The 23,505-nt window shown below is 39.3% G+C and overlaps 2 long non-coding RNA genes across 2 annotated transcripts; both read left to right on the top strand.

Moving 5' to 3' along the window:
* The first annotated feature begins 1,845 nt into the window (after positions 1-1,845).
* Positions 1,846-11,315, top strand: LOC135412478 (uncharacterized). Its single transcript, XR_010429672.1, has 3 exons — positions 1,846-2,009; positions 7,005-7,153; positions 10,703-11,315. It is a non-coding gene; the product is annotated as an uncharacterized LOC135412478 (long non-coding RNA).
* Positions 11,316-16,787: 5,472 nt separating this feature from the next.
* LOC135412479 (uncharacterized) lies at positions 16,788-22,740 on the top strand. The gene is made up of 3 exons (XR_010429673.1): positions 16,788-17,042; positions 18,327-18,409; positions 22,609-22,740. It is a non-coding gene; the product is annotated as an uncharacterized LOC135412479 (long non-coding RNA).
* The last annotated feature ends 765 nt before the right edge of the window (positions 22,741-23,505 follow it).

The raw sequence follows: 23,505 nt of genomic DNA on the forward strand, positions 1-23,505 counted from the left end.
GGGAGGAGACAAAGCAGGGACAGGTGAGCCAAACTGACCAAATGGATATTCCATACCATATGACATCATCCTCATAAAGTGGAGTATCAGTATATAAAGTGGAAGAAGGAGGAAGCGGTGGTGGTGGGGGACGTTTGAAATGATGGTGTTTGTCTTCCCAAGTAACTGTTACGCATGATACTCTCCTGGAGATGGCTGAACACATGCCTACCCATGGGTAGCAAAGAACTAGTTATTTGTTTTTCTTTACTTGTATGCATGGCTTTTGCTTCCTCTGTTAAAGTGTCTTTATCTCAACCCATGAGGTTTCTGGCTTTCACCCTTCCAATTACTTTGATCCTACTGGTGGGGGAGTGAGCGAGTGGCTGAATGGTGCTTGGTTGCTGGCTGAGATGAAACCATGACAGTTACTTACTTTTCAGATTGCTCAAGCTGGAACATTTTCCTCTTACCTTATTGCCACACCATTTGAAGCTTGATATCTACATTCTTTGCAACCTACTGCTTTCTTGGGGCTATTGGGTTTTTTGATGGGCATATCCCTTTCAGATATTTATTTATAATATTTTTTAAATACTAAGGTGTGTTAAATTTCGTTTAATTATGTTGCATTTTAACTAGGACAAAAATAAACCAACAAGTCAGAAAAAAACCTGTAAGTGGCATATGAGTGTAGCCAGTGCCTTAGTTTTGTTTAATTCAAATAGAAAATGTAATTTAGGGGTTTTTCTAAGGTTTTCTCAGTCTAGAGACTCTCAGCACTTGAAGTCATCTCTTTTTTACTTTTTGTTTCTTTGACATATGCTGTCGTGACTGCCTGGTCTGCTCAAAGTAAGCTAAGCTCACTGCAATTTTCCCTTTCATGCCCAATGTCTCCTTTGCCAGAATCTCCATGCCTGCTTCCACAGGACAGGCATCCTACATTCTTCTGCTGAAATTACTCCTTGAGCATGTTTCCCTAAGGAGACTTTTGACCGTGGCTATTTATAGACTAAAAGTTAAGACAGTTGCATTTAAAAAATCCCCAAACAATTCTACTGTCTTATCTTCTATTGATATGTATTAGTTTCCCAAGCAACCACATAATCCCCGTGTCCTTCTGCCTCACCCTTCCTTCTCCTTCACTTTTCTCTTAACTTAGTTTATAAGCTCTTTTGTTTGAGCAGATTCATTTTTACAGACATTCCTGGAGCCTATGTTTATACTGCTGTTAAACATTGGCTTGGTATGTGAGAATTCCTGAGTGATCCCTCACTACCCTGTGTTGCTGCAACCTTGCATGTCAGCTTTTCTTTGTGCTTTTACATTGAGCTTTGCTGACTAAGTAAGTGGGTAACATGCTCTTCATCTGTTGGCTGATGCAGGACCTGGTGATGGCTTTTAGTATTGGAAGACAAAAGAATAGCCAAGAGTTGGAGGTGAAGCCAACAGATAAAGTAGAAGAGGAATTTGGTGCTGCTTTCACTTCAGCAACTCTTTGTTATCTTTTAGCCTCAGATGATGCTGCTCTTACTCAATTGTCACTGTCTTTTTCCATTTAAGTCTAAAATTGCCCATGGCTGATCAGTTGACATGTGTCACTGTGGAGATTAGTTATAGGAGCTTCACAATCTTGCCCACCCAGAAAGACAGTAAGGACATTTTTCTGCCTTTTACCCTCAGTGTAGGTTTGGGCTGGTTGCTGGACACTAGGGGCATCCGAGGTGACAACTAAAAAATCTGTAACTTTGTACTTTTGATGTAAACTTTTTGATTTGAGTTCCTGGAGTGCTTCAGGGCACCCTTGAAGCTTACAGATCAAACTCCAAAGTTCCTGCTCCCTCAGAGTTAAGAAAGGATGAAAAAGCAAACGAACTTGGGGAGGTAACAGGGTTTAGTGCAAGATCACCCAGCAGGTCAATGCTTGTGCTGGAAGTGCAGTTGAAATCTGAGGTATTCTAGATCAGAGCCTTCTCTGCTGCATCTCACTGCCATGCTCAAGCCATTGATGGAGACATTCAGCTGTCTGGGTAATGTGCCATTTTGTTGTGCTGCTTTAAACTCCACAATAATGGAGAAGGTCTGGTTGTCAGGCACCTTCTGCATTCCCTGGAGTGAATTGCTCTACACTGCCTGTTGATCTTTGATCATGAAAATGTGAAATGTACTGACCTTGGGCTGCTGGAGGGAAGTGCTGCAAGGTGGTGTCAAGATGTCTGTTTTCCAGACAAGCAGGCTATGCCCCATCCTGCTCCACCAGCTGCATAAACCTGCTGCTCCTGTCTTCTATTCCATTCACAAAAAACCTTACACCATGCATTTGTCATTTCCATATCAGTAGTGTCAGCTGTACTTTCTGGTGTTTGTGTCTAGAAGAACTAGTGCTCTGGTTTGTTGGAGGCTTGGTTTTGCTCCGAAAAACCCTGCCTCTGGACATAAGAGGAATACACATGGTTTCTAAGGGTAGGTTGCTGTCTGTCACATGTTCCTCATGACTTTTTCTTCCTTGGCATGATTAGGTGGAACCCAGCAAGTTTCTGACCTGTCTACACTGCAAACATTTAAGTCACTTTCCAGGTAGAAAGTATGCTAATTCTTTTCCCCATTGAGGTAGAACCTTTAGTACATTCATCAGTAGAGAAATGCACCTGAAGAGTAGTCGAGGTGTGTGCTTTTAGAAATAATACTTGGACACAAGATGCATCACCTCAACTACAGTATACAGTATATGTCATCCCAACTACAGTACAAGGAATACCTCTGGGACAGTAATTACCTTGTATTCCTCTATGATGAGTTGTACTGCAAATGCATAATTAGCTGTTGCCAAGCAGAAGTGAATGCTTCATATTAATTTGGAACTTTGGGGGGGTGGGATTTCTTCTGGAAAATATCACAAGGGAACTGATCAAGGATATCCTGAACCTCAGAGAATTTTTGACTATTAAGAAAACAATTGAGTTCTTTTTTTTATTTATGCATTATGAAACCTAATTTTTAATTCCTTTGTTTGGAGCTTCTTGCCAGACACCTTTTCTTTTCCCCCACTTGGATTATTGCCAAAATATAGTATAAACAAGTTAGCACTTTCTTATTCAAAAGCTTTAATCTCATTGCTTTTTCCATACCAAATAGCAAAGAATACAGAAATCAGAGCCATGAAATGTTCTTAAGTTTAAAGCTCAAATTAATTTAGTCTCCTTGATATTTTTTAGTGTTGAAGCAAGTAGACTGCTTTTGAAATATTATGTGGGAATGCAAATTCTTCATGACACTGCAGAAGTGAGAAGAGATCTCAGCAAAAAGCCTTGGGATTTAAGCAAAAGCAAGGAAGAACTGTTTGCACTCACTGATTGAAGTCTTGCACCATCTGTGATAAGCAAGACAAACCAACAGTCTTGTAAACCACACCTGATAGCTCTCTTTATGGCTTTGTTTTGCCCCATCAGTGGTTGTAATTGTAATGAAAAACTGCTTGCTTACCTATTTAATGGAAAAATACCCCTTGTGTGTCCATTCCTCCAAACCCGGCTATGAAAGGAATGGCATGCCCACCCCTTCCCCAAACCCTATATATACCAAAGGTTGTAATCAATAAAAGGTTCAGTTTGTCCATACAACCTGGGTCCATGAAATCAGTCGCTACAACATTACATTACACATTTAATTCTAACAATGTTATCTTGGTGTCATACAGGACGACGAGGACAAGCTTGAGAGTGGGAATCTCATGCAGTTTAACAATTCCAAGTTCAAGGTGCTGCACCTGGATTGGGGCAACCCCCAGTATCAATACAGGCTGGGGGATGAACAGGTTGAGAGCAACCCTGACGAGGACTTGGGGGTGCTGGTGGATGAGAGGCTGGAAATGACCCACTTGAAGCCCAGCAAGCCCTTCTTGTCCTGGGCTGCATCAAAAGCAGCGTGGGCAGTAGGTCAAGGGAGGTGATTCTCTCCCTCTCCTCTCCTCTGGTGAGATCCCACCTGAAATGCTGTGTCCAGGTCTGGGGCCCCCAGCACAGAAGGAACAAGCAAGTCCAGAGGAGGGCCACCAAGTTGATCAGAGGGATGGAGCACCTCTCCTGTGAGGAAAGGCTGGGGAAACTGGGTTTGTTCAGCCTGGAAAAGAGAAGGCTTCAGGTTGACCTAATTGCAGCCTTCTGGTACCTGAAGGGAACCATAGGAAAGATGGGAAGGGACTATATACAAGAGCATATAGTACAGGACAAGGGGGAGTGGATTCAAACTGAAAGAGAGAGGGTTTAGTTTAGAATTAAGAGGAAGTTCTTTGCTGTGAAGGTGGTGAAACACTGGAATAGGTTGCCCAGAGAAGTTGTGGGTGGCCCATCCCTGGAAGTGTTCAAGGCCAGGCTAGATGGAGCTCTGAGAAACCTGGTCTAGTGAAAGATGTCCCTGCCTATGGGAGGGGTGTAGGAACTAGATGGTCTTTAAGGACCCTTGCAACACAAACCATTCTGTGATTCTATGATTTTGTGATCTTTTTCATTCCCTTTATGTTCTACTGGGAGTGCAGGGGGTTTGGCAAAGTGTGATGTTGATTATATACTTATTTATAAGGAGGTGTATGTATACATAGATATAAAATGTGTGCATAATCTCCAGAGACTTTTCAAGTGGAAAGATCTGAAATTATTGATGAATGATATATTTGCTTTGGAAAAGCCTCTTTATTATCAGCTGTAATGCAATGTCATCTAGCTCAGTGCCTTACACATTACAAATAGAATACAACTATTGTTTAGATAGTGTGTCAGAACCTCCCCAAATTATTGAATGTATACTTTTTTTTCTAGTAGCAAGCTCTTTTAACAATGTGTCCTCTTTGGTCAGGATAAATTTTTAATTGAAAAACAAAACTCTGTCAAATAAATATTTATTTATTTAACTAAAGTGTGAATCAGTTTTATCAATGGTGGCTGTTGATACAGAATTAAATCCAGATCACACTCAGAACCTAGTGCTAAATCACTGAACTTTCAGTAATGACAAGTTGTTATGAACTATTTCTATATTTTTTTGTTTAAGCAAATTAAGCCCGTCTGTATCCTAGCATATGGATTTTGTATGTAAGCATTTACAGATATGATAGAACTTTTGCACACATTACAAGCTTATGTTATAAAGATCCTGCATTTTCTCTTGCATGCAGAAAAATTTACACTTGCAAAATCAAGACATAAGTTTGAGTATATTCAGTTTTGTTCTGCCCAAAGGGCAGAGAAAGTTTGCATTAATATTTATCTCATTTGAGGTGAAACTGTTGAATTTATGTTGACAGTTGATTATTTTATAATGTTAACTGAAGACAAAAATTTGACCACCATACTGAGCCTTATAAATATAAATCCATATGTGTGTATATATATATATACACATACATAAGAAACTTCCTTTTGTCTGAATGCTAACATTCGTACCAAACTCTTAGAATGCTGGAAGGAAGTCCAGGTCCTGGCTCTAATGTACTCTTTGTAATTTAATTAACTGGCATACTTTGATGTTCAATTAGAGTTTTAAGAGCTGACTCCATTAATTAGCTTGTTTTGAAAATGTCAAATTATAAAAATAGTGTGAAGGCCTTTGTCAGGGAACATGGCTTTGTGCTTTTTGGGCAGCTCATAAATGGTATTCGTAATATAGCTATTTTACAGAAAGCCTAAGGAATAGGATTTGTGTTCTTTGAAAAAAAAACTGGTAATTAGCTTTTTCAATGCATGAACGTTTGGTTGGAGTGTCAAAGACAGTGTAGAACTTTATTTGCATGGCAACATTGTTCTAACATCTGTCTAAAAGGGAACTTAGATGCTTGTCCGTGTGAGAGAAGCATTTCGGCTTGACCTAGGACAAAAGATCAGTGTAGACCATGAACTTCTACCTGGTTTGTATTCTGAAGCTCTCTTAGAATGATATGCATTGGTAGAGTGTGTCAGAAAAATTAAGATTAGCAAGAAAATACATTAAATATCTGGTGTCTGTGCTAATGTTCCTGCCTGCAATTTGCCTAGCTGATAAATACTCAGACTAATTTCTCTGTATTTCATTACCTATGCCTTGTGAGGCTAAAGAATACTGGAAACGGAGAATCTGGGTATTCCCACCAGATCTCCTCTTTTCTCCTTTCACCAGAGGCCTCAGGGCTAAACTTTTCACATTGTGTGGTGCTTGAAACTCCCACATCTAGATATTATTGAACATGTTGCACGTGGAAATTTTATCAGTGTGGATTCTGAGCCCTTCCTACATCTGTTGAGAAGGGCAGCGACCTCGATGGGAGACTGCTTGTTAGGTCTGGCCAGGCTGCTGTCTGTCCAGCCGCCCAAGAGGAAAGAATTCAGCGATGTCCTGTGCAGGAAGACTGGCACTGTGAAAAGTACTGGATTTGGTGTGCAGGAGTGATGTAGGAATGACATACTTCTACAATAGGTCTGACATCTTTGTATCCCTGCCCTAGTGCACGGGCAGTAACTTTAGCATGCGGTGCCCAGCACCTTCCTGCAGGTGAAGTGGTAGCGATGGTCTAGATGGGTTCTGCTCACACCCAGAGTAAGGTAGCCCACATCATGCAATTCACTTTGCAACTACAGAAAACCTGAAACCCAAATGTGGATCATACTTAACTCCTGTTATACACATGTCAGTGCCTGGGTATATCAACTGTCAGGCTCCCAGTGATTCACTCAGGAGTATAGGCTCAGGTTACAAACACGTGTAACACCCATGGGAATAACTCTTTTGTGCTTGTTCTTGTTGATTCCAGGAACTACATTTAAACATAAGTCTAATTATCTGTTTTAATAGATATGTTAATTGCAGCAACTAAAAATAAACTAATCAGGCTAAATTTAAATCTAAATTAAATCAATTGTCAAAGCCTAACAGCAGGATTTCCTGCTGACTAATGCAGAGTTGCCTATTTCTGCCCTGTTCCTATTTCCTTTTTCTTCCTAACCCTGATTTCGGGTGTGATTGTCCTTAAAATGTTCTTTCCTTCTCCATTTTTACAGATTATTCTGAGATCTTTGAAGAATAAGACATGTTCTGTAAAGACAACTGCAAGAATGGAAGATATGCAGCATATGCTGCACTCAAGAACTTCACTCTTGTGATAGATGCTGTTCCCGTCCCAGAAACCTACATGATCAGTTGGTCAAGGGTAAGTTTATTAGGATGAACACATTCCAGATACTATTTTATCTTATTTTCTGAAGGAAAAATTAAGTTTGCTCTCTGCCAGGGGACTTCCTCCCACCCTGTTAGACACCAGATCAGTTATTACTGGATCAGAACCAACTTGTGGGGAATGTGTGTGTGTGTGTGTGTGTGTGTAGAGGGTGAAGGGATGGGTTGAACCTCCACCTAGGGTGGCATTCCATCCTTCATGGCAGCCCCTGGAGCCCACATGGGGAAGCCCTGGAGTAGCTGTCAGTCACGAACAGCCCAGGAAAACCATAACACACCACAGCTCCTTGAGCCTCTAAGCCAGGCTCAGATTGGCAGGGAGAGTGAGGACACTCACCCTGGCCTGGAACCCCCAGGGTGGCTGGTGGGTCAGAGACCCCTCCTGGAGGGGTTGGCCATAGAGACCAGAGCAGATAAAACCAAGAGAGTGTGTTTGCCTCGTGTCGTGGCCCTGTTATGGTCCAATGACTTGTGAGAGCTGGTCTTCTACAAGGCCTCAGTGGTAGCTATATAATATGTCTCTCCCTCTTTCTCCTCTCTTGATCCCTCTGCTTCTCTTTCTCTGCTCCCTTCTTGAGGGTTAGGGTGGTTTGAAGCTGGAGGGATTGAATCTTAATTTAGGCATTGTGGACTTGGTTGGATTTTGCATTGTGTTGTTGGTGTATTGGATCTTCATTTAAGTGTTGCTAGTTTACTGGATTTTGACTTAACTGTTGTGGATTAATAGTATATGTTGAATCAGTATTGTGGTGGAATATTTTGTCTAGCTTGTGTGGTGTCCTTTTGAACTTTGGCCAAGTCCCCTTATTTTCTCCCTTAAATTAATAAAAAAATTCCTTGGGAACAAGGCTGTGGCTTATTCTCTTGATGCTATCTCGAGGTATTAAAGAACCCTATATCAATATATTAAAGCAAAACTTCATAGCCAATCCTGTGAGCCGGCAGCTCCCCGGGCTCGGAGTTTTACACACCCATTACCCAGAAAGCAATGTCAAGTTTTAAGCACTCCAGACAAAAGGTTGGAGATCTGAAAGATAATTACATTTCTACAAGTTTCATGAAAATCAGTGGCTTTGTAGAAGAAAGAGACCGTGACAGTTTTATCCTCAGGAAAAAGTAGCCAAGTAGTATATTTGTTCTTGTTGGCCTGTCGCTTCACCATTCAACGCATGTTTGGCCAGTTAGCATAGGTGTCTAGTTTCAAACTGCAGCAATGCAACCTCATATCACTTTGCAACTAGGGAAAGGAAGCATAGGGTATGAAGGGAAGGTGGCAAGGGACTGGGAAGAAGCATGGGGTATACTGGAGATACTGCTCTCTTGGCTAGGGAATAGGACTAATGGTTACTGAAGCAAGAGCACAGTGAATAGGAAGGGGAACTGATGTCATTAACTCTGTTAAATGACATTTTTACTTCCAGAGTGTGGAACTTAAAGACACAAATCCACAGAGAAAGGTGGCATTCATTCTACTTGTCTCGGAACAACTTGTTTGTTACCTTTGAGAGCTTACTACCTCCTTGTTTCACGACTGAACAGAGCACTTCTCTGTGCATCCATCCAAGCTGACCTAGTCATCAGAGTCTCCAGGAACCTGCTTAAAGAGTTTGTAATCAGGAAGATTCTTCTTTCTCTATCCTAGTTCCAGTTTTGGCTTCTTTGCTGTGAAAGGTGACAACTTTCCTGCCAGTATAGTTAGCAAGAATTTAAGTTCACCACAGGCAAACTTTAGTTTGAAATAGAATCACATGAAATTTTAAATCTAGCCTAGATTTGCAAGATGGGGCACAGTAAGTGGAGCAGGACACTGCTTACATTTTTCACGTGCATGTCTTGTGGCACAAGAAACAGCCCTAAAAAGGTGGTGGTGACTTCACAGACCCTCTGGTTTAAATTGTGAAGCAATTGCATCACTTCCAACATCTCTGTAATCTTTCACATATTCTGTAGATGCTTGATATTAGTCCTCAAATGCCACTAGCTATTGGAGAGATTGATGTCAGATGCGATGTTATGTGCCTTGAGGGATAAAAGTTCCCTGTAAAATATTAGGATATTTCTGAAATTGTTGGATATTCTGTAATGGAAGTATTGTCTGGTAGCTGCTGTGATTCCCTCTCTCCTGGGCACAGCAGAGGAGTCACAAAGGTTTCTGAATATCTCTGAAAAAATACCACAGAAAACATTGACAAAATGATATTTGTGGCTAATAGACAGAGGAGGAATTCCTGTTTTGTTCTGGAGTAACAAATTCAAATAATTTTTTACTTTGCTAGCTAAAATTAAAATAGTGAAAGAGGTAAATAAAAGTACTGAATGTACTTAGGGATCTTTTGTTGTTTTATTTTTTATCAAGAGACTGTTTAGTCTGCTTTCCTGAGTACAGCAGCCTTTTTCTCTCTTGTCTCATCTTTCTCCAATATAAATAATATATTGGGCACATGGAGGTATAAGCATATAAAAAATTTTTCATTTCATGTGGGCAGCAGTGAAGCTTGTAGGCATTTCAGTTGAGCCATTTAAAAATTTTATGAACGCATTTCTACTATGCAGGAGTAAAACCATTTTCTTTTGCTTTCTGTAACTTCACCCAAAGAAACAATAAGAAAGAACAGTTTCTGTCCAGCCTGTTTAATTCTGATCATGCCTAAAAAATAATAACAGCAGTCCTAACTGCAAATCTATCAGATACACAAATAATCCAAAAATGAGTCTCCTCCTTCATTGCACTTGGTTTGTGTCCAGTAAGAAAGTGATTGAGAGTGTTTGAGCAAATTAATGCTTTATATCGTCCCATTTAGATTAAATTTCTGAGACAATTGTGGGCAATGCTGGTAAAAAATAATGGTTAATTTAATTTGACCTTTTTAAAATGCAAGCACTATAAGTAACTGCCTTATGTTGCATAAGTTGCTTGATTTAATAAATCTAGTTTGCTTTCTTTTATTTATTTTATTGCTTATTGTGTGTTTTCAGAGTTTTCTCCATCCACTTCCCTAATGTAATAAAATTGGAAAGGAAGCCAGATGACAGTCAGATGGCAAGGCAGCTCTGACACAAATGAAAATGAGTAGGCTTGGGTATTACTTAACCATCGTAAAACAGATGTCTTCACACTGTTTCACAGGTTTTCACAGAGGTCACATTACAGATCACATTTCTTCCCATTGCACAGTGCTCCTGGCCTCTTCCTCGTGAAAATGTCCTCTCCCTTTTCAACTACAACAACCATGGAGAATTAAATTTAGGAATATAATCAAGTATTTTCTCACAGTTTTTTAAATGAAAGGTAAACATTTATACACTGACTTTAATTGCACCTACAGCCTCAGCAGCCCCACTCTCTACTTCCCTCTACCTAGCAGAATAACCTTTACCTGTCTCAATAACCTGGCTGATAATTGTATATATTTTGCAGCTGATCCTCACAATTCACTAGAGAGAAACCAAAAGGTAAACTCTGAAAGCATTATGTATATTAAAACAACTCCTTCCTGTGTGTCTGGCCCTGGTCTCTCCTCAGGGGACATCTCTCCCCACAGCCAACATGCCTCAGGAGGGAATCGCTGCCTCGGGAGCAGGAGCTCCGGGTTGCAGAGCTGCCGCTTTCCTGTCACCAGCTGGGACACCACTGTCAGGGTCCCTCCCTCCCTTGAGACAATACATACAGCTCTGCAGCCCTGGTGCAAGGCAGGTAAGTAACAGAATAGCAATAAAATAACATTTTTCAAAGTACTTCAGATGCCCAAACAATGCTCTTAGGCAGCTGAGCTGGCCCTCAAAAAAGCTGTGTGAAGAGCTATGGTTAGAAACTGCACCGGAGCCCTCCACAGCTCCTCAGGACTTCGCCATGGGTATTGGTTGTGTCTGTCTGTGGATCTCCACCTACTCCACAAAACGAACAGTGTTAACACCTCTGTGAAAGTAATTTTTTTTGTAGAATTACTAAGTCAGTTAACCACAATGACAGAGGTAAAAATGCCAGGTATGTCTCTCTGTAGTTCTGAGCATCTATGAGGAGATGAGTGACAGGGCGAGGTCAGCAATTCAAACGTTGTTCAGAGGTATCACACCATGGGGTAAAAAAGCAATAGTAGACTGCAAGAAGGAAACTTTTTTTTTATTTAAAAGAAATTAGAAACCACCTGAAAGGAAAAAGTTAAGAAATTAAATCCCTGGACTCAGCATGGAGGTGCATAATGAATACCTTATTAGCATCACAGAGGGGAAAGTGTGCACACCCCAGAATATAAAAGGAAAGGAAAAAAAAACAGAAGGAAGTGAGAGCCCCAATAATGTGTTCAAGAGATAAGATACAGTGTTTTATTGAAACTAAATTCTGTCTTTTAGAAGCACACTTGGAATCAAAACAATTCTAATGAAGTGGAGGGGACTTTGGGAGGTAAGAGAAGCAAAGCAGAAGTCTGAAAACTAATATTCAAAGGTACAAAGACAAGGAAGGATTGATTTAAGGTGATCAGAAGTAATCTCACTGTGGGGAAAAACGTTGTATCTGTTAGACCACTGGAATAGAGAGAGGGCAGCTGAAGCCCTGACAGCCTGCAGAGCAGTGTATGAATGTTTCTTCACAGGCTGAGAGGGTCCCACCCTCCCTGTGCCCAGGAGAGGTTGTGGCATTTCACACGGGCACGGACATTACAGACTGCAAGGCGTGGATTCTTTCTGGGGAAGAAATTTTTAAGCCAGATAAGCTTTATGTTGGGGTTGCCATCTTTGGGATAGCAAGCACCAAGATGAATAGGTAACAATGAATTGTTGTCATATTGTATATGTGGATTGATCCATGGAGGGGCAGACAGGATTGATTATTTTAACCTATCACTCACTTCATCAGTTTCAACTTAGAGATCTCTTTTTGTTGCCTTCTCTCTGTGCTGGAAAGTTCTTCTGCTTTCTGATCCTGATCAATACAACCGGCAACAACAGTTAGGTTGGAGCTTTTTTCCCCCATGTCTTCATTTTCCCTAGTCTAAGCAGTCTCTATTCTTGTGTTTTATGATCTCAGTGTCATTTTCACCTGCACTAAATAATCTCAGCATTTTGCCATTTTGCCTTAAGTCCCCTTAGGCACCTGTTTTGTAGCTATAACTGCCATTAGAGTTAGACAGAATTATAGGATTGATCCTGTTTCATTGAATTTGATGAGAATTTTCATTAATTTTAATGGAAAATTACTTATATCCTAAATCTGTGGAGGAAAAAAAAAACCAGACATTTTCTGCTGTAGGTAATAAGTAGTTCTAAACTCACCTGAATTGACTATATACCTATTTGCTCTTCTTTCATAGCTCTACTTCATCAATTTTGTTACTTGTGTTCAGTTACTGGAAGGATATTTAGCATTTCCTTCTCTGAGCTTTGCTGAAGCCTTCAAGGCTTTCCCCAACAGCAAATGAAAGAAATATGAAAGGTATTCTTGTAGCATTGTGGGGCAAGAGTTGTGTAAAAGTGATCCTTTACATCACATTTCGACAAAACCCCCCCATCGGCTACTTCCATAGTGATATGAATAGCTGCCTATTCATTTATGCTGCCTATTCATTTATGCTTATGATTTTATTTAAACTAATCATTAAGATAACTGTGTCATTTCTTTGCGGCTATGTGTGGGTTTTGGTTATAATATTCCAGTTTCTTGGTTCTGGGGAACAATAATGCTGACAATACTAGTTGGTTCTATACAGCTGTCTAAATTGCTTTATCCAGGTGGCTTTTACTGATTAAGGAGATTTTGAAGCTTCATCAGAGATGAATTATATGTCTGTCTTTATTATAGGTACAAAAAACCCAGGCTATTAACAAGCTGAAGCTTATACAGTGTGCCCATGTATGGTCCTGTTGTAAAAAGTTTAATACTTTATGGTTTTATCTTGTTACTGTTGACAGATCAAATTATTTCATTTTCATCATCTAAATAAAATGCTGGCAATAATGCTGATTAATTCCAAAAGATATATGTCCAAACCCATCATGTCAGCAATTTTTATTCCTTCCCCCTCCCCCCCCCCCTTTTTACTTCTCTTCACAAAATAATCTATTTGTTTTTTTGGTCTTCCCCATATTCTGACTGCCTCATCAAAAGAATTCTGAACAGCCCTGGTTAATCAGCACCTGACAACTTTCTAGATATAAATACAAAGGTATAAAGTGTAATTGAATTGAAGTAAATTTCCATTTGGCTTTTACCTTCTAGTTATTTAGCAGCTGAACATCAAAACCTCTTTACCACAACATGCCTGCAGGGCCCTGCAGTAGACAGTACATAGCTGAGTAGAATTTAGCTACCTCAAAAAAATCTTACAGCTCAAGTGATTTTGAAATATTTGAAACGTGAGAAACTTTACTGCTCATGAGAGTACAGTGAAAATTATCAATTAGAATACAAATGTACTAATTACTGTATTGAAAAATTAAAACTCCAGTAAGAATATAATGGCAGGCTTGCTGACATGCAAAATTAAGTCTACTCTGAATACTGCATTACTATAAACAAGAAACACTACCACAAAATAGAAAATTTATGACACAGTCCTTGGTAAAGAAAGGAATTTTTAGGGTTATGGTTTGTTTACTCCTAAGATGTTGATTGCAGTCATTCTTATTGTGTGGAGTAGAGCATTGAAGATCCTTGGTAGAAATCAGTGTCTAAATGCATACATATAATCAGTTTTGCTTGATTAAATTAATGTAGTTCTCCTGACAATCAACCTAAAATGCATGAGCACAGCAAACCAAATTTAAGCTAATGATGTCCTGCTGTCTAACAAAAGCCACAAACACCTCCAAATTTACCAGGTCCATTGCAGGTTCTTGTGTGTTTAACCGGTTCACAAAAATCCCAAGTCTCCCCACAAGGTTTTCCTTGAAATACCATTTCAGTCACAGCATATTCCTGATGATTTCTGCCAGAAAACTTGGGGCATGTGGTTGCCTAAATTAAGAAAGTATGGAAGGCTGTGTTTTTCACTCAACTGAAAGGGTAAATGTAGGGGATCTTGGGCGAGACAGATTGTGTCCAACCAAATATCTTTTCATTTGTGTCAATAATACATATGAGAGAGGATTTAAAGAGGAATCTTGAGTTTATTGACTTTTATAAAAAAATAAATAATTTAAGAAATTAGTAAATAATATTGTTCTTTAGAGTGTGGATGAATATAGAAACTGATGTCATTGTAAGAGAAAAATTCAGTAGGTAGAAGGTGAGATGGATGAGGATTGCATTTTCTTGAAAACTACTCATAGGAATATTTCCATGTGGCTTTTTTGTTTCAAAAATTTTTTGTTATAATTAAGAAAAAAATCACACTAATTTAAAAAATCAGTGATATTCCAGGAAAAATCATGAGTTGTATCAGCTGTTGTTTAGATGCTGACCCTTTATTCTAAAGTAGGCAAGAATACCCTTCTCTTCTTCCTTTGTGCACACATCTGTATGCACATATCCTCATCGAAACAAATGGTCTCTTAATTTGCTGGAAAAAAATATCTCAAATGTGATGTAAAGTTCAGATTCCATTGATTTATTGCCTCTAAAATTCTCTCTGTCCTCTGCAGAAATTAATCATAATTTTGAGAGTAAGTTCTGCTTTGGGTCATTACATTCTGCTTACCTCCAATTCCTCCAGGAGCTTCAGCTAATTAAATATTTCTGACTGTTTTTCTTGAATAGTTATATAGCATATCTATCTGCTGGTATAAAAAAGAAACTTCAATTATTTTTTAAACAGAAACTTAGAAAAGGACTGGAATGCCTGAAAACTAAGAAAACTTCTGTTATACCAAAACAGTATTCAAAAAACCCCATTAATTACTTTATATAAAAAAAAATTAAGACTTTTTAAAAAAGTAGATTACCTTATTACTATATCAAGTGCAAATTACGTACTTCGTATCTGTATCAATAAATTATAATTGAGTTAGATCCATAAAGACAGTCAAGGCATCTCTGTGTTGTATTAGCTAACACCTCGATGGCTCTGAACAAGCTAATTCCCTTGAGCCATGTGCTGAATAGGGTACTTTGGGACTAACTCCCTTTTATAGGGAGCATTACTAAGAAAGATCAAAGCTGCATTAAGTGTTCATATTAATATTAATTTTTAAATATGCAGAGTACAGAAAAACAAGCCTGAAAGCTCACATCTGTCAAAAGGAATTTTTTTTGGTAGAAAATACATTACAGAGTTTCATATTAATTTTGAAGGCTTCCATATCTTCTCCCCATTGGCAAGCCTGAAAAATTATTCTGGCAACCAAAATTCCAGCAGTGTTCCTCCCTTTGTTTTTCTTTACATGTTGGTAGACTTATTGTGCAGAAATATACTGATAGTGCTAATGAGATTTGTACCCCCAAGTATCTCAAAATAAAGAGCCTCCATATAGAAGGGCAGGCTGAGTGTGACAGAATAAATTGGTGAAAATGCAGGGGTCACAGCAGGTATCTGCCCTCCCCACATCAAGATTTTTGGTGATACATTTTTGTCCATGACACTGTGACTTGAGAACTAAGTAGCAGACAGACATGGAATGACTGCTGAGAGACACAGTGGAGCTTGAAAGAGTTGTAAATTTGGATATGCACTTTATTTTTTGTCTGACTGTAAAACCTAAAAAAATCCCAGAGTTAACTAGGGAAAATAGTTAAGGTTTTCCTGCCTCCAGAGTCATCTCAGTGGATTTCCATAGAGAAGAGAACAAATAAGCCTTCATTAGCAGTGGTGTTGAGAATGGGGCTCCTTCTCTCTTGGCTCTTCTTGTTTCACAAACCTCATCAGAATAAAAAATAGCAGCTGTGTGTCGCTTTTGTCATTCAAATCTACAATCCTGACATAACCCTGATGAGTAGAAAATACAGTTTTTACTTTGTGGGTGATCTCTTCCTGAACATTATTGTCATATTCCATGTTTGTTATTAGAAAAATACAACTTAAATTCCTCCCCACTCTTCTGTTGTGGCTACTTAACATGTCTGGAGTGTTGTCTTAGATCGGGAGCCAAAAAATTACTCACCAGGCAATTATTAGTAGAGATAAGATAAGAGAGCAGCTTTAATAGAAGGCCTTCAACCACCATGGGAGTACAGAATGCTTGCACGCCATGTGTCCAGGGAGTTCCACAATTTAAGGTGTTTGTCCATCCAATCCCAGATCTATCCGCTCCCCAGATCCTCCCAGTTCTGCCCCTGGCATGTCCATCTGGAAATTCAGTTGGGGGTCCTAAGACCCCCTCTTCCTCATCTTCCTCTTCATCACAGCACGTTCAGTCCTTGGAGCTCCTCCAAAGTTCTGGATTTTGAAGGATGCTTTGTCTGTCATGGTATCTTCTTGTAGAGGCCTGGGGTGTGATGTTCTTAAACAGAAAGAAGGCCTACCTTGAGAGAAGTCTAAACAAGCTAAAGGCATTTAGAAAATTAGATATGAAATTGGGTAATAGGGTTGGGTAAATGTGTAAACTACTGTGCTACAGGTGAGCTGCCTACAGCTACTTCTAAAATCTACAAAAAGCTAAAAATCAAAAAAATCCATAGATATCAGGAGAAATCCATGCTGGATGGAGCACAACCACGCTGTGCTGCTGTTTTTAATATCTATATTTTGTAATATTATATGGAAGTAAATTTAAACACAGGCTTTATGATGGTCTATTAGGAGAAGTCCAGCTACCTGTTCCACATGCTGGCAGTTTACACAGTTAATTAATTTCGTGCAACATAGATGTTCTGCTGTTTCAGTTTAGCAGACTTTAGAACCCACATTAAAGATACTCTGAGATCTTTATTTCCTTTCAGGGAAAAAGAAGAAAGTAGAAATTACATTTGGTTGGATGAACACCCAAATGAGGTGGGTGCTTGAGAATGGCTGTTTTTTTCTTGTTTTAAAAGGAATCGTTAAATAAGACATCTGTCTCAAGAGCTTTCTAGATATTTTTTGACATCAGGGAATCTTTATTTCTGGGTCCTGTTGGTCTTTGACAGTATAAGGTATATGAACATTGTGATTAGTTTTTTAGTATTTTTTTCCCTCTAAATAGGAGGAATTTAAATCTGCATAGATACATTTTGACATTTCTTGTTGAATAACCAGGTAGTTGATAGCCATTTATAAGTCTTTGGATAAGTCTTTTAAAATGCAGGAGGAATTGCTAATTGAGTTTTTAATTGTTTAGGAAACAATTCCTCTTCAGAAATTCTGCTTTTTTAAATAGGTTTTAATATGGAAACAGCCTTGGCTGTTAACTGTGATTTCCGTTTCTGAAGGTGTTGGCAAAGTAAGGCAAATCAGCCTGTGGTAGTATTTTAAAGTAAAGAATTCCTCCACTGGAGAGGTGTGTCATAAAAAATGAGATCTTTAGAATCTCACTACTTTTCTTGCATCAGATTGCAGAAATTCAGCCCAACTTCCCCCTTGAATTCCTTCACATTTAATGTTTGCTCTTGTTTTTTGGAGGGTTTTTCAGAGTAGTCCCTTTGGTGCAGCTGGGAATAGGATCCATTGCCCAGCTTCCCGAATTGGAATGGAAAAGATGCTAGGACTGTTTAGACAATTTTTTTTCTGTATGATGGAGTTCTAGTAGTTTTGGGAAGAACTCAAGTCAAACATATCATGCAGTATGTGAAGGCTGTCAACTTAGTTACACTGGTATATATGGTGCCTATGAGAATTCTTATAATGGCTACATCTTTAAGCTGTATGAAGAGAAACAAATATAGGTTTGTAGAAAGTGTACTTACCCTGCAAACTTTCCTACCCAGTGGAATTTTAATGCCACAAACAACGTAAAACATACTAGCGTCATTTAAATTGGAACTTTTATTTACAGTACTTCTTTTTCTGACACTGTTGTGAAATGCTCAAAAATCCAGATGGGCCTTATTCTTAAAACCAGAAGGCAGAATACTTCAATAGCATAAACTTGCACTTTCCCTTTCTCCCTTTAGCACACAGTGTTCATCTATTTGTCTTTTTGAACATTCATTACTTTTGCAGATTATACACCTGAAGTCCTTTTCTCCTCTGGATGCACGTTTAACTTCCAGTAATACCAGTAAATCCTTAAGGGGAAACTAGTCTTCGTGAGTCTTTAGAAACTCATGAACTGCCTATTTTGTCTCTTCTTTTTTCCAGTGCGAGCCTTTGTTTTAGCTGTTTGAGGCAGAGTGGTTGAAGATGGAAGATTGGAAGCTTGGAAGATTCATGTAAGATTCAAGGTTAGTTAGGCCAGTTTCATATCCCTCAACAAACTTATTTGCTTGTGGACTTCTGCATTAACTACATACTTTCTTATTGCATGGTGGTTACTGCCAAAGTCTCTTCAGTAATGTATAGATGCCGTATGCTTTAATATAACTTCAACTTTTTAAAAATTTTTTTTTTCTCAGTGATGCTGCAGCTAAATTCTGGCTGGAAGCTCCCACACAAGAAATAAAAGCAGTTATAACTCAAATGTGTATCTTTCCTCCTATGGAAATTAAGTTCTTATCATCTCAGTGCCTTATTCGCAAAGGCCTATATTTGTAGCACTATTTATCTTCCTGAAGGGAATTCTCTGAGACCCTGGAGATGAGTAATAGCTTCTCTTAATCAGCCTTTTGAAATACCATTGTCTTGTCTGTCTTTGTTAGAATATCAGCACAGTGGTGGGTGTTTTGTAGCATAATATGAAACAATGTGCTTACTGCTAAAAGCTTGTAATTTTAACAAAGAAGAAGCAATCAGAAAAGGGGCTGGCAAACACTGGCACTTGAAATTCAAGGGCTGAATGTTTTCCGCACTGGGGGCAAGAATGAGGGAAAGAATGAACAAACACCAAACAGGCAAGAGTTCTCTTGTGCATGCCAGTGTAATCTGCCACAGCAGGCTGTGTTGGCACAGATTCATACATTCTAGGCTTATGTAGCTTCTCCTTGTCTGCTCACATTTTCTTATGTTGCCTGCTGTTACATTTTCTTTGATCTCTATCTCAGTACTATGTAAAGATTCAACCTACCCTTGCTTTAATATGCTTGGTCCTCATTTTTGTTCCTTTTCTTGCTCTAGATAAATGTTATTTCTCAGAACTTTAAATTATCCCCCCAAAAAATGAAACAACAAAATTTTATGACACTGAACTCCCATCATACATAGTACATTTTCAGTACTAGATAAAAATATGAATTTTCCACTTTATGACTTAGGCAGGGCTCTTCTGGACCACAATAGGTCATGAAACCATATTTCTGACATGCCCGGACAAGCGTACCCACATTATGCCTTACTGACCTTTTCCTTAATAGCTTCCAGTTATGGAGCTGCCACAACAGTCCTACACAGCCAATTTCCATGTTTCATGATTCTGATGATTAGAGTTGCCATAATCTCTTAAGACCACTCCAAATAAGCTGCCTCTTGCCCTCCTTTCATAGAAAACCTCTGTGTTTGCTATCAATCTCTTTAACTTTTCTCCTAATTCTTTCCCCCACCCTGATTAGTCCTCTTGTTTTCTCCTGGATTATGTCAAATCAATCTGTTTGCTATTGCAAGCACTCCATGCAAAACTGGCTACATATTGAGGCCTCACCTGAGTGACAAAAAAATAACTCTTAGGAGGTGTGTGACATGACATTAATGTACTTGGAATTACAGTTGGCTGTTTTGTCTGCACTGTCCAGTGGTTGATGTGTACGTATCCTCTCTGTGTTACAAACTTAGGTCTCATCTCTTTTTCTGTTGCATGGCTGCATCACCAGTTTGTATTTCTGTTTTCAGTTTCTTTTTACTCTGTGTAGTGGTTTGAGCCTGTCTTTATCGAAATATATCTTGTTGATATAAATCTCTCTAATTTATCAGGTTTATTTTGGATTCTGATTCAGTCCCTCAGCCCGCTTGCACCACCCTCTCCTTGTGCTGATTTTACAAGTGTATGTTCTAGTCCATCATCCAAGACATTAATGAAATATTAAATAGAATTTGGTAGTCAATGGATGCAGCAGAGATGAGTAGGCAGTTCAGGGCCCAGGGATGTGGCATGATTTTCTAAATAGCGCAGGAAACCATTACTATTTCATTTTTTCTTCTTTCCCCTATAACTGGAGACAGTGGACTTGTTGGTAGGGATGCAAAACTGCCAGACAGATTTTATGCATGCTTCACATCCCAAAATCATTTAAAATTGCAGTAAACACCTTTGTCTTCATGTTATAGATGCAGAGGGCAAATGCAGGCAGCTGGTCAATGACAGAGCTAGTGCCGGCAATGCACCTTCCCTCAGGAGTGTCGGGGCCTCCTTCTGCTGGTCTGCCCTGCTTCTCACGGTGTCTGCCTTTCCTGTGTTTCCATGTGCTCCGCAGACAAGTTGGTGCAGTAAAATCAACTTTATGCATCGAATAGGCGTGTTCTCTGCCTTGATTAGCATTACTCAAGTGTCCATTAATTGGTCAGTGATGCTGACATTGCTAACAGCAGAAAGAGAAGGGATAAAAGGCAAATCATGTAGAATTATCTCAGTATCACGTAAAACCCTTTAATTTCTTCTCTTGCCGCTCCCCAGATGTAAGTGGATGATGTATAGCACCCCTGTGGGTATGTTGTGTCCACCTCATCTCCCCTATTTATTACACACATAGATAAGAGCTTAGTACTGCTATTTCATGACTATTGATTCAAGATAAGTGAACATGTCAGAGCACATGGATTTTTCTGTTGTCTTTCAGCTCCTCCACCAATTGCAGCAGGAAATATGTTTTGGGCTTGAATTCAATGCTGAGGATTTGAAGGCTGGGGCTGGGGGGGAATCGTTCTCCTTTCAAAACAAGTGACAGTAAAGGCTATGGACCTTCCTCTCTGCCTTAGCTGTTTTGAAGTTCTGTTCTACTCTTGTATAAGAAGGAAAGGAAAAAAAGAAAGCTTTGCCTATCTAGTCTGCCTGCTTCTGGGTAAAATTAAAACTTTTTTTATCTGAGTGGCAGTACTTTGAATCTCAAGATTAAATGAATTTCAGGAATGAACTGGCTGTTAAATAAGAAGGGTTGTTATTATTTTAAAATCAGAATTAGAATAGATTGAACTAGAATTCACCTCAATGTTTCCAGGTACAAACATATATTGCAACAAGAATAATGATACTTCATAACTCTTAAGGTCTTCTGGGACAAAACCAGGCTTAGAATGGAGTAAAAACCCCAGTGATCTGACTGATATAAGTTTTCAAAAATTTCTCCTCTCAGGCTACGAAGAGTAAAGATTTAACCCTGATGCTAAAACTAATCCCGGGTATTGAAATCTGTGGCAGAATTTGCATTCTTCAATGCCAGGGAAATCTCTATAATGCCCTCCTTCCCCTCCCCCCCCAAAAAAAGGTTAGAGCAGTAAGAAGCTGCTTAGAAATACAGTTAAGAAAAAAGAATGTGTGCCTTTTGTGCAACATCACTACAGTAGTCTGCAGGTGCTAAATTACAGCTCAATATTTTTAAGCCAAAATTTCAATGCAGAGCAGTTGTTCTGGTGTCCTCAGCCAGAGAGCAAGAGAGAATATGGAGGGATGTAGTTCAGAATTTTCTTTCTGTGGTGGAGCCAAGCAGAGTTGATATATAGCTCTGATTTGTAATTTTAAGGTTGCCTTTTATTGCTTAGTGCACTGAACACTGAGGAAAATCACAAGAGAGCTAAAACACCAACCCTCTCTTCTGTTTCATTGTGGGATATTTATTGGAAGACTTCTGGGAGTTTCTCCAGCCCTGAGAGAGGACACTGCTGGCAGAATTGACCTTAACAGAGACACAGATCTGCTTTTCAAAGGGCTCTGTGTGTGGGGTGGTACCAGTAAGTTCAACAGAAGTTTCAAGGTTTCTGAACTGCAATATAAAGGTCAGTGATGACCTTTCTTCCTGCTTGCTATGGGAAGATGCAATATCCTTTTCCTATTTTGCTGGCCTCTTAATAATTACTACAGGCATTTAATTTAAGGAATAAAGGGGTGCAAAACACCTAGTGCTCTTTCTGCAGACAATTTCCCCTCAAAAAATGTTTTTGTGTAGGAGGTGTGTCCAAAGGTGCAGAGGACACACTGAGGGCAGAGGAGCCCAAGGGACATGTGCCGAAATAGACAACCCCATTGATTACAAGGTCATGTGGGATAAGAAGGAGCGCCGAGTTTGAATAAACCTCTTTGATTGCCATCTCATAGAGGAGCTGAGTCCATTTCTTTATTATATAAAGACCCACGCAAAATTTTTGTTCTGGGAAATGTGAGAATGAAGTGGGACTTCAGGAAATTGTTTCTGTTATCAGAAAATAATTGCTAAGTTATTTTATCCTAAAACTTGCTAATTTATTTTAACCTAGTTCAGGGGGCCTATAGCCAAACCACCAAATTCTTCCTACCAGCTTTGCAAACAACCTGGCACAAAACAATCTTTTTCCTGATTTGCAGATCACAGACAGTAGAAGAGGCTTGGCAAGTCAGATGTAATCCCGAAGTGACTCTGTCATTTCACTCCTTCAGTTTTACCTGAAATGCTACTGAGAGAGAAGGGACAACTGAGGCTGCTGCTGCTGCTGACAAAGTATGTGCCAGGGGGAGATGTAGTATTCTGTTTGCTTCACAGCTGGGAGCAATAGAGTCCTGAACTGCAGGGTGGGAAAATGTCACTGTATCACTGCCCCTTCTCAGAGTTTACCAATGCTGGGCTTTGTGAACAATACAAAGAAAAAACTTCTACTCACTCTCCCTTCCCCTCTAAATTTCACACCCCATTTAATTTGACTGTTTCACCAACTTAATTGTAACTTGCTCCAGTCAACAGAAAGAAAAGCTGTTTTTTACCAGACTTCCCAGTGATGCTGCCTCTCAATACCAGGCAGGCTGGTGTATTCAGCATGCCAGAGGGCAGACAGTGGCCAACCTGATCTTCTTCCTGTGATTTTGGTCCTTTTTCTTAGTGAACAGGGACATGCCTACCCTAAGACATACCTACACAAAACTGGAGTGTTTTGTGTATCCACGTTGAATGAAAAGCAACAAAATTCATAGGAGACTTGTCCATCCTGCATGGTTTGCCTTCTTTTTTTTTCATTGTTTTGTTGTTGGTTTGTTTGGGGTTTTTTGCTTTGGTTTAGACAGCAGTCTAGCTGGGAAGCAAAATTGCCAGGGTTTTCTATAAGAAACTTCTAGGGTAAATATTTCAACATTCACTGAATGTTGAATGAACATACAAATTCACTAAGCTGAATTCGTACTTGGATTTTGTGTGCTCCACATTTTGAGGCCACAACCTGGAAAGCAAAAGACTGCTGGAGTTTGGATGAAACAAAGTAATCCCTCTGTCAC

Source organism: Pseudopipra pipra, chromosome 3 (genome assembly GCF_036250125.1).
Source record: "Pseudopipra pipra isolate bDixPip1 chromosome 3, bDixPip1.hap1, whole genome shotgun sequence".
Lineage (NCBI taxonomy): Eukaryota > Metazoa > Chordata > Aves > Passeriformes > Pipridae > Pseudopipra > Pseudopipra pipra.